The sequence below is a fragment of the Galeopterus variegatus genome, unplaced genomic scaffold (assembly GCF_000696425.1).
Source record: "Galeopterus variegatus unplaced genomic scaffold, G_variegatus-3.0.2 Scaffold906, whole genome shotgun sequence".
In the NCBI taxonomy this organism is placed as follows: Eukaryota; Metazoa; Chordata; class Mammalia; order Dermoptera; family Cynocephalidae; genus Galeopterus; species Galeopterus variegatus.
In genome coordinates this window covers 156,190-167,302 of record NW_007727017.1, presented here as the reverse complement: position 1 = coordinate 167,302, position 11,113 = coordinate 156,190, and positions in this window count along the sequence as shown.

The following is an 11,113-nucleotide window of genomic DNA, read 5'->3' as shown; positions in this document are numbered from 1 at the left end:
TCATCTGGAAACACCCTCATAGACACACCCTGAAGTAATGTTTAGCCAAATATCTGGGCAGCTAATGAACCAGTCAAGATGACACATAAAATTAACTATCATGGCCTGCAAAGGGCTCGCAGAGGTGGGATGTCTGGCTCTGCCCTGCCTAGGATCTGCTGTACAGAGGTAGCCCTTCCCCTCTCTGGGCATTGGTTTCTCCATTTTGATGATCTTTCATGGTCTTTTCAATCCTGAAAGTCTCAGAACCAGACTCTGTCGTGCCCCTCTGCATTTGCAGGAGGCCAGAGGGCAGATGGACCACTTCTGCTGGGAGCTGGCTCACATGCATTGCAAGAGCAGGCCTGGGGAACAGGACTACAGCGACAACCATCCAAGTCATCATGGCTGACAGCTCCCTGACTATTCCTAGCTCTGGGAGTATGTGTGTGTGCATGCAGGTGAGTGTGTACATGTGTGTATGCATGTGTGAATGTGTATGTGTGTGTGTGCTGGGATGGTGTGTGTACACATGTGTGAGTGTGTGTGTGCTGGGACGGTGTGTGTGTACACATGTGTGAGTGTGTGTGTGCTGGGATGGTGTGTGTACACATGTGTGAGTGTGTGTGTGCTGGGATGGGGTGTGTGTACATGTATGACTGTTAGTGTGTGTGTGCTGGGATGGTGTGTGTGTACACATGTGTGAGTGTGAGTGTGCTGGGATGGTGTGTGTGTGCTGGGATGGTGTGTGTGTACACATGTGTGAGTGTATGTGTGCTGGGATGGTGTGTGTGTACACACGTGTGTGTGTGTGTGTGCTGGGATGGGATATGTGTACATGTATGAGTGTGAGTGTGCTGGGATGGTGTGTGTGTGCTGGGATGGTGTGTGTGTACACATGTGTGAGTGTGTGTGTGTGTGTGTGTGCTGGGATGGGTATGTGTACATGTATGAGTGTGAGTGTGCTGGGATGGTGTGTGTGTGCTGGAACGGTGTGTGTGCGTGTGTGTGTGCGCATGTGTGTGTGTGCTGGTATGGATGCAGGCGGAAGGTAGTGGAGGAGTTCTAGGCCAGGCAGTAGCACGTGGCTGGGTGAGTCCTTCCCTCAGGTGGTGTCAAGAAGGGGGACTATCAGCTCACGAGTGGTGAGGCCGCTGTGGGGTGGGCCCGTCTGGGACTCCCTCCCGAGGACACAGGTCTCCTCTGAGCACCACACCACTTAACTCCGCAGGCGTGGCTGTTGGCATGATGGCGGTCAGACAGCCCTAGGCAGATGGCTGGCTCCAGCGGGTTAGAGTGTGACCTGGCACCGCTGGCAGCCCTTACACAGGCTGTTTTCTCATCTGTAAAATGATGTGCTGGTTTCCCAGGGTGACTGTGACAAGGTACCACAAACTCAAAACAATGCAAATGAATGCTCTCTCAGTTCTAGAGGTCACAGGTCCAATATTGAGTCTTGGCAGGGCCCTGCTCCCTCTGAGACCTGTGGGGACACTTCCCTGCCCCTTCCCAGCATCTGGTGGTTTGCCTGCGATCACGGTGTTCCTCAGCCTGCGACTGTGCCTTTCCGATCTTCACGTTCATCTGCACGTGCCGACCTGCCTGTGTGTCTGTGTCTTCTCATACGGACCCCAGTCACACTGGACTAGGGGCCCACTCTACTCCAGTACAATCCCACTTTAACTTAACTAACCACATTCACAATGACCCTATTTCCACGTAGGCTCGCATTCTGAGGTGCTGAGGGTTAAGACTTAAACGTAGCTTTTTGAGGGACACAATTCAACCCATAACAAGTGGGGACAAAGATGGCCTAAATGGCTGCAGAAACGATTGCAAGAGATTAGAGGGGCACACAAATCCTGGCACAAGAGACAAGCTAATGTGATTCTGAATCACACTGGGTTCCAAGAGGAGGGGTGTAGTGGACCGAGGGTAGGTTTTGGTGCCAGGCAACTGTGGGTTTGAATTCAAGCTGTGTGACCCTGGGCAACTTACCCAACCTTTCTGAGCCCATTTCCTCTCCTGTGAACCTAATCCACAAGGTTGTAGTGAGGGCGAGATCTGTGTTAGGTTAAAGCACATGGAAGGCACTGAATTCTTAAACCATTCTGGGCCTCAGTTTCCACGCCTGGATGATAATTCGGGGTCCAGACCCAGGATTGCTTCAGGGAGCCCAGGAGAAGATAGATGGCAAAGAACTTTGAATAGCCAAAGCCGCACATGCCAGGACTGCCATGACCAAGCTGAGCTTCCTAGTGGGTGTGAGGAGCAGCCAGTCTTGTAGAGGCTCTTCAGATCTGTGCTGCCTTCACGGTCACCTGGTCAGCCCCGCAGAGGGGCTCAGGTGTGGGAGTCCCTCAAGTGTGAACTTCTGCCCTCTGCACTGGGGATTCTAGAGAGGCTGGTGGGAGACTGGGGGGCTCCCCTTGGCCCTGAGAACTCCCAGCTTGACTCTGAAGAGAAGACTGGCACCTGCTGGGGGTCCGAGAGCACCAGCGCTGCCCAGGAACCGATGACCTGGCTGAAGAGGGGAAATGCGATGAGGCTCTGAAACAACGGNGCCTCAGTTTCCACGCCTGGATGATAATTCGGGGTCCAGACCCAGGATTGCTTCAGGGAGCTCAGGAGAAGATAGATGGCAAAGAACTTTGAATAGCCAAAGCCGCACATGCCAGGACTGCCAGGACCAAGCCGAGCTTCCTAGTGGGTGTGAGGAGCAGCCAGTCTTGTAGAGGCTCTTCAGATCCGTGCTGCCTTCATGGTCACCTGGTCAGCCCCGCAGAGGGGCTCAGGTGTGGGAGTCCCTCAAGTGTGAACTTCTGCCCTCTGCACTGGGGATTCTAGAGAGGCTGGTGGGAGACTGGGGGGCTCCCCTTAGCCCTGAGAACTCCCAGCTTGACTCTGAAGAGAAGACTGGCACCTGCTGGGGGTCCGAGAGCACCAGCGCTGCCCAGGAACCGATGACCTGGCTGAAGAGGGGAAATGCGATGAGGCTCTGAAACAACGGTGTTATTACCTCTAGCTTGACAATCAGCCTGTGGATGAGGCACCAGGACAGAGAACTGTTTCTAGCATTTTCTCCCCTCCCGGGTTGCTCTGTCTATGTGAGTTGTACTGAATTTTACTTAATGACCAGATAAATTCAGACAAGCAGATTTTTAGTCCAAACTGTGTCAAACAGCCATTTAGACTGTTTTAACTCTTCAGTCATTCATTGAGTAGTTCAGTGAATATTTCTTGGGCAATGACAATGTGCCAGGCAGTGTCTAGGAGTTGTACAGACAGGAGCAAAGGAGACAGACCAGCCCCAGTTCTCACACAACTTATACTCCATGTGAGTGAATAATTGAACATTGATAAATGACCTAACATGTGCCAGGCAGTATACAGGCACTATGCAGACAGGAGTAAAGGGGACAGACCAGTCCCAGTTCTCACATAACTTGCATACTATGTGATTGAATAACTGACTGTTGATAAAGCACCTACTATGTGCCAGACAGCCTGCTATGCCCTGGGAGACAGCTGGGAATAAGGCAGAACAGCCCTGTCCTCGCAGAGCTCTCCCTCTATTATCATTTGAATGAATAAATTTTCATAAAGCACCTACTACGTGCAGTAGTGACAGCAAAGGGGGTGTCAGGCTCAGCCCGGCTCTCAAGCTGCTCACAGCCTCATTCAGGGTGGGAGATGAGGGAAGGAACACATGCTATGGAAGGAAGGAGGCCGGGATGAGGTCAGAGGACCCCGGCTCCACCACCAGCTTGTTTTGTGATGCTGGGCAAGCCCCCAGCCTCCTCAGCATCAGTTTCCACACCTGTAAGATAGATGGTGGGGTGCTCTATATCTGTGTTCCCAAAGGATGGTGGGTGGGGACCTTTGGGTGATGAATGGACCGATCATTTCCACGTTAATTGTTATCATTTGTTTTATTTTGAACTAGGAAAAAAATATATCACTAGCACTCCAAGCCCACTCTATAAAATTTCCTTTAAAGGGGTACATTTAAGTTTAAAAAGGGGGGATGGGGTGATTTAAATAAACACATTAAGTAAATAATAGAGCAGAAGAATATGGCAAAATCTCCACGTGGGGGACGCAGACCAAGGATTGGAATACAGAGCCGTGGAGGGTCTGGAATGTTCAACTGAGCGCTCTGGGGCCTCGGACTGCGTGTCCCCCGTGCCCCTCCTGTGACGCCTATTTGTAGAGAGGGCCAGGACATCCTGTTCAGAGCATGTCTTGGGGGAACAGCCACCCACTTCCCAGCATGCATTGTCCTTGAAACAGCCCTGGGCCCAGCTGGGGGCTGCCCTGACCAGCCAGATCCTCTGCAGGCAGCGGCCGACTGGGGCCGGGAGCTCTGGGCTCTCTAAGGAGGCCCACTCAGGTCTCCGCCCAGTGCCCTCACCCAGGCCTCGCCACCCATCACTGTGGCCCTTAGGAGCCCCTGCAGGTGCAAGCCCTGAACTTCTCCCTTCAGGGTTGGGAGCTTCTGAGGAGGGTCTTGCCCCCATCCCACCTGCGGAGAAAGATGGGGCCTTGCAAGAAGGGCGCCTCTCTGGGGAAACAAGCTTTCCAAATGTACTTGTACCGCTGTCGCGCCTCCTGAGAGCCCTTTCGGGCTCATCACAGTCTTTAGCACAGAGTCCTAATACCTTGGCCCCACCCACTGGGGCCCTGTCCATCCCTCGGGGCTCCTCTCCTACCTCCTGCTTCCTTTGCACCATGGGGTGTGACTGTACTGGAGCCATGTGGTTCTGTGTGAGCCCCGCTGTCTCCTGCCACAGATCCCTTGCACGGCAGCTGCTTCCTCACCCGAGCATGTTCTGCATCGCCGCCACTCTCAGTCCTGCTTCAGCTGGCTAAACTCCTCTGTCTGTCTGGCCTCAGCTCAGTGGTCACTGCCTGCAGGAAGCCCCTCCTTAACCCCCAAGTCTGGCCTTAGGTGCACCCCCTCCTGTGCCCTTATCATAGCACTGAGCTCTGAGAAGGCGAGCCCTGGTTTGTCTCGTTCACCCTGGCTTGCAGGGCCCAGAACAGTGCCTGGCACACAGTAGGTACTCTACTGATATCTGCTTAAGAGGCAGGCATGATGCCCAGAGGATTTGGTTGTTTGTCTTCTGCTGGACATCGTTTTCCTGCAGGACAGAACTGCTCTCCAGAAACAAGATGGTCTCTGGTCTGGAGGCACAGACACAGGCACTCCGATGTGGAGAGGTAGAGAAGGGATTCAGGGCAGGGGCATCTTCCTATGCCTGCCTGGCATTGTCTCCTGAACTGTGGATGAAGAAGGCCAGGCAGGAGAGATGGAAGCACTTCCTGAGTATGAGATTGGGCAAGTCACTTGGGCTCCTGGGGGCTCGGTTTCTCCATCTGTAAAATGGGCTAACAGCCATATCTACATGTCAAAGGGTTGTGTGAGGATCAGTGCCTGAATGTGCTAAGTGTCAACAAATCATGATTATTTTTAGGTGGTTGTATTAGTTTCTGAGGGCTGCTATAACTAAATACCACAGATGATGTTGCTTAACAGAAATTTATTCTCTCACAGTTCTGGAAGCTAGAAGTCTGAAATCAAGGTGCTGTGACGGCCATGGTCCCTCTGGAGACTCTAGGGGGATCCTGCCTCACCTCCTCCAGCTTCTGGGGGCTGCCACAGTCCTTGGCATTTCTTGGCTTGTAGTTGTATTGCTGCCATCTCTGTTTCTGTCACCACGTGTGTCTCTCCTGTTTCTGCGAGTCCTCTTCTCTTCCTCTAAGGACACCAGTCACACTGGAGTAGGGCCCACCCTACTTCATATGACCTCATCTTAACTTGATTACATCTGAAGTGACTCCCTCACATTCTGAGGCTCCAGGTAGACATTAACTTTGGGGGGGACACTGTTCAACCCAGTACAGTGGCTTCATCCAGCCCTGCAGTAACCCTGTGAGGTCAGTATCAACACACTTATTTCTCAGATGAGGAAACTGAGGCTCAGGGGCCTGAGAACCCCCAAAACAGCCGCTAAGTGACAAACGCAGGGCTTGTACCCAGACCCTTAGAACCCAGGACATGATGGCAAAGGCAGGGAGCATGAGGTCCTAAAATTCACTTCGTGGTCCCTCTCAAGTTGTGCAACCTGCGTAACTGGTGGTAAAAAGGAACCATAAAGAAGAAAAAAGAAAGAAAACTCAAGTGGACTCTGCATGTTTACCACCAAGGGTGTCTCCTGAGAGTGGAGCATGAAGTTTTAATATTTTAGCCAGGCAGGCAGCACTTCTTGTCTAGACATGAAGAAATGTTCAGACACGGAATTACTTCCAAGCTCCAGCCAGTAAAGCCGTGTCCCCCCAGATTAGGGGTGTCATTTACTTTGCATTTGTGGGCAGACGTCTCAGAGGCCCCCGTTGCTGGCGGGAGGCCTCGGCCGCCGCGGATCGCTGCACAGCAGCAGACCCCAGCGGGGCTGGCTGGCGCGCTGTCTTTTCCCAGACAATTGAGCTGCTTACCAATCAATAAAAACGAGGTTGATCGGGACGGGGCTTCATCATACTTGAGGCTGGCACCGCCGTCAGAACGACGTGACTGCACAAGTGGGATCATTAAACCCATAATTAGCTTTCAAAAGCGATGGGCTGGGGATGGAGAGGGCGTGAGGGATGAGGGTTGGGGGTGGCACGTCATGTTGCTTTGCTTCATTTCTGCCTATTCGCTGTCTGGGAAGGTAAGCAGAGCAGGCTCCTGTTGTGCACCCGAGTGCAGGGTGACAAGGACAGAACACTGGAGCGCTGGCCCTGATCTCTTCTAAGCTGTGTGTCCTTCAGCCAGTTCCCTCCCCTCTCTGCTCAGACTCCTCATTGATAAAATGAGGTGGGGCTGCTGGGGGTGCTGGTGGAATTGGCAGAAGTGGTCGCTTGAACCCCAGTAGTTCCCACGGGACCAGCCTGGAGGTCAGTCAGGCCAGGCTGGGAGACGGCTGGGGAGGAGGCCATCTTTGGGGCTCAGGGCGGCTGCTCTTTGCTCTTCCTGTGGCTGCCATTTAAGGAGTGTGCAGTGTGGTCAGCACTGAGTAATGGTCTCACTTGCAGGTGCGGAAACTGAGGCTGAGAGCCAAGCCGTGGCAGAGCCAGGGCCGGGACTCCAGTCTTCCTGCCCTCCTGGGTCTCCGTTCCCCATGTGTCTCCTCAGCCCTGACCATGCAGGCTGGGCACCTGCGGATCGTGGCCTAGCGCGGTGCAACCAGGAGGACTCCGGAGGCCGAGCAGAGCAGGAGGGGTCCTGCCCCGCCCCCTACTGAACTCTCTACTCATCTCGTGGTCACTAAAGAGCACTTATTCAACAGCTACTGTATGCCAGGCACCTCTGGGCAACTGTACACTCCTTTTCTTTGTTTTCCTAAAGGGAATCTGTGACCGGTGAAGGGAGGGGTGGGCTGATGGGGCTGGGATGTATAGCCCCAAATGTTCTTGTGACAAAGCTTCCCAGATCCTCCCAGGATGGCTGTGGCCTTTTACCCACTCTCTGAGCCTCACATGCAACGGCGTCTGGTAGAAACCCGCACTCTCCCCCTCGTCGGAGCAGCAGCAGCCGCATACATAGCTCCAGGAAGGTCGGGACCACAGGCTTCGAGGCCCAGAGTCGAGGTGTTATTTTATTCTACATTCCCACATAACTATGCAGCACCTTGGAAGATGCTTGCTGGGCATGCCTGCAGAGAAATCCTGAGGCTGGCCCGTGCTCTGCCTGCTTGGTAAGCACTCACTGTGTACCAGGCTCTGTGCTGAGGGCTCCGCACAGCGTCTCCTTCCAGCCTCGGATCAGCCCTTTCAGGGCTCTTCATCTTACAGCCGCTGGATTCCTGGTCATCTCAGGATCTGAACGTGGCTTTTGAAAGCCTGAGGACCTGAGCTTGGTCTTGGCATTTCTCTGTATACACTCTGTTTGTAGAGTCTCCGAGAGAGAACAAAACGTTGATGTCAAGGAGGCTCAGAATCATAATCTCAGAATGGCACAGCTTTGAGAAGCCTTTTGGTTGTACACTTGCTACACTGAGGCACAGAGAGGGAGGTGACCTGCCGAGGTCACGCAGCCGGGAAGAGATAGTTGGGACTCAAACCTGGCTCTCCTCACCTCCCTCCTCCCCTCTTTGCCCTCTGCAGTTCCACGAGAAAGGGCTTTGAGCCTGTAGTCTCTGGAGGGGCTTTCTGCTGACAGGCCCCGTGAGGAGCTAAGCTGGCCCGGCTTGCTTTTGCCATGCTCGTAACGTGGCCCACATTTTCTCGTGGTTGAGTCCTCAGAAGTCGGCATTCTGACTGAGCCACTCTCCAGCCCCAGACTCGTCTGGAAGTCATTTGTGGGGTCTGCGCATCTGCTTAGCTGTGGTTGTGTAGTTAATATTTCCCAGACAAGGCTTTCTTCCTGGTCCCTCAGACTCTCCAGCCCCCTCAAAGTGCTGCAAAGAGAGGAATGTGCCAACGGCCAGTCTTCCAGCCATCTCGGTTTCTCTGCCGCTTCCCTGCCTCACTTCTTGAAGACACATGGCTCCACTTAACATGCAGCTTGGAGCCAAGAGGTCCTGGACCCCATGTCGGGGGTACCAAATGCCAGACATGTCAGATGCAGAACCAGCTCCCACCCACCCAGTCCCGGCTGGGAACGCATCCCTTATTTCCTTCTTTGTCCTGGCACTCTCTTGTCTTTTTTCTAGCCTTGCTACCATTTAAAAAAACAAACCTTTTTTTTTTTTTTGCAGCTCTCCACCCCTGGTCTATTCCAGAGACCAGCCTCCTCTTACTGCGAGCTTGTCTGAGCAGACTCCCAGCTCTCCTAATGAATGGCACATCTAGTGAGCACCAACTAAGTGTCAGAAGTTGCAGACAGTGTTAGCTCTGTAACAAGCCTGTGAGGTAGGAGCAACTGTTAACCCATGTTAAACACCAGCGAACACACCCAGAGACGTGACTCTCTTAAGATCACACAACTGGGTAGAAGCAAAAGCAGGGGCAAAGGTGACTTGGGCCTTACTACATCCATTTTGCTGTGGAGGAACCTGAGGACCAGAATGGCAAAGTGACCTGCTCCAAGACACACAGCAATGAGGGGCTGAGATGGGATCGGCCTTCGAATTCTCTGACTTCTGGGTTTCCTTCTCCCCCAGGAGATCCACCATGAGCACTGGATTAGGTGGAGCAGTGGAAAACCTTCACCACAGGCCAGGTCCCTTCTGAAACCTGCCTGGGCCAAGGTGGTTGGAAACCCTCCCTGGCCCCAGGAGCCAAAAGGTCACTGAATAGGGGGGAGAGTGGTAGGAGATGAGGTCAGAGATGGACTGTCTTAAATAGAGAGAGAAAATGCTCTCAGTGGCATCTTCTGCAACCCAAACATCCAGTTGCCATTGGCCAAAGGGGAGGGGAGAAGGGAAGTCAGGTTTATAGCATGTTTGCCACATGTCATGTACAGCATGTCACGCTGCCCTTGTGACAACTAGTGAGGTTAGTAGTGAGCAGAGGGGGAGCCTGGGGTTCCAGGAGGTGAATTGGCCAAGGGAGCCATGGTCGGCGAGGCTGTTCCACTCGGGCTTGTGAGCTGGAGGAGGCCAGCTCTTTGTTAAACACATGAAATCCAAGAGAGGGAACATGCCCAGCATCTTCGCTTTCCTCGGTGTGACAATGTGGCTCCGGTTTTCCTATTTCCAGTCAAACATTTTGGAAACTCTTGGAGGCGTCAGCCCATACAGTGTCTGGAGGCAGCAACTCGCTCGCAGCCGGGAGGAGCTGGCTTCTGCCAACCTTTCCTCACTCAGGCTCCGAGGGGCTGCTCCTCTCACTCTCGACTCTGGGATCTGGAAAGCATCTCTCTGGGTGCAGGGCTTTTCGGAGAGTCTGAAAAACAGTGCTCAGCAGGAAGGAACTGAGAGCAGGCGCTGTTTTGGCAGTGCGTACAGCTCCGCCAGTCACTGGTTTGCTGGGCACGCGGCCCACGGAGGGCTGCGTGCTCTGGCACCAGCCGGGATGCTCCCTGCATGCTTGCTGGAGGAGTTGAATCCATGGAGCTTTCCTCGGAGGCCGTGTCTGGGGTCAGACCCAAGACCTCCAGACGCTCCTCAGTGCTTGGCCCAGGTGGTAGGGGCCCAGATGTACCTGTGCAGGAGCTCATGCCCAGGGGGTGGCCAATGTTTATTCAGAAGTATTTCTTGATACCCACTTCAGGCCAGAGCCTGTCTTGGGCACAGGATGCAGCCATGGTCACGGACAAAGAGGTCTTTTCTCCTGAGGCTCATGTTCTTGAAGAGTCATGAACTATGCAGAGAAACAAATAAAAATATAATGCTGAGGAGTGGTGAGCTGTGGCCTTTGTGGGGAGAAATAGGTGGAGACAGGATCCACACCACATGCGTGAAGATGCAGGAAAGGACTAAACAACACACCAAGTTAGCGCTCTCTGCTAACTCTGGCCACTCACACACACGAGGCCCATTTCACAGATCAGGAAACTGAGGCACAGAGAAGCTAAGCAGCTTGCTCAAACTCATTGAGCTAAGAAGTGACATAGGTAGGATTCAAACCCAAGCCCACTGGCTCCAGGGCCCACACACATAATCACGGGCTGCACAAAGTTGCACTCTTAATACCCCCATAGTCTGTGGCTGCAAATTAAGATCCTGTGTGTATCTAATGCCAGAAGATGGTGGCTCTGGGCACTACCAACCTGATGACAGAAAGCAGCCTTCCTATCATGTCTGGGTGCTTGTCAGTGGGGGCCTGGAACAGGCTCACAGGGTAGTCTGCCAGCTACAGCTTCCCAAACTAGCTGAGCAAAAGGGCTGGCTCTTTTGTTTCCAGAGAGCCACAGGTGGTCCTCCCGCAGCGCCTGCCACACGTGAATCAGGCGAGGTCGACATTGCCAGATGGGGCTAAGCTCGGATCATGTGTTCGGATGTCACAGCAGTGTCAAATTGCCACAGAGCTTCTTAAAGCACGCCCAGTTCCTATGCTTATCTCACTGTGGATGGGTAACAGAAACATTGCAAATGAGAGAAGCATTGAGCTTTGCAGCCGAGTCACCACACAGCGTCCCTCCACTCATTCTTTTTTTTTTTTCCTTTTTGTCTTTTTTTTTTTCGTGTCCGGCAACGGATCGCAACCC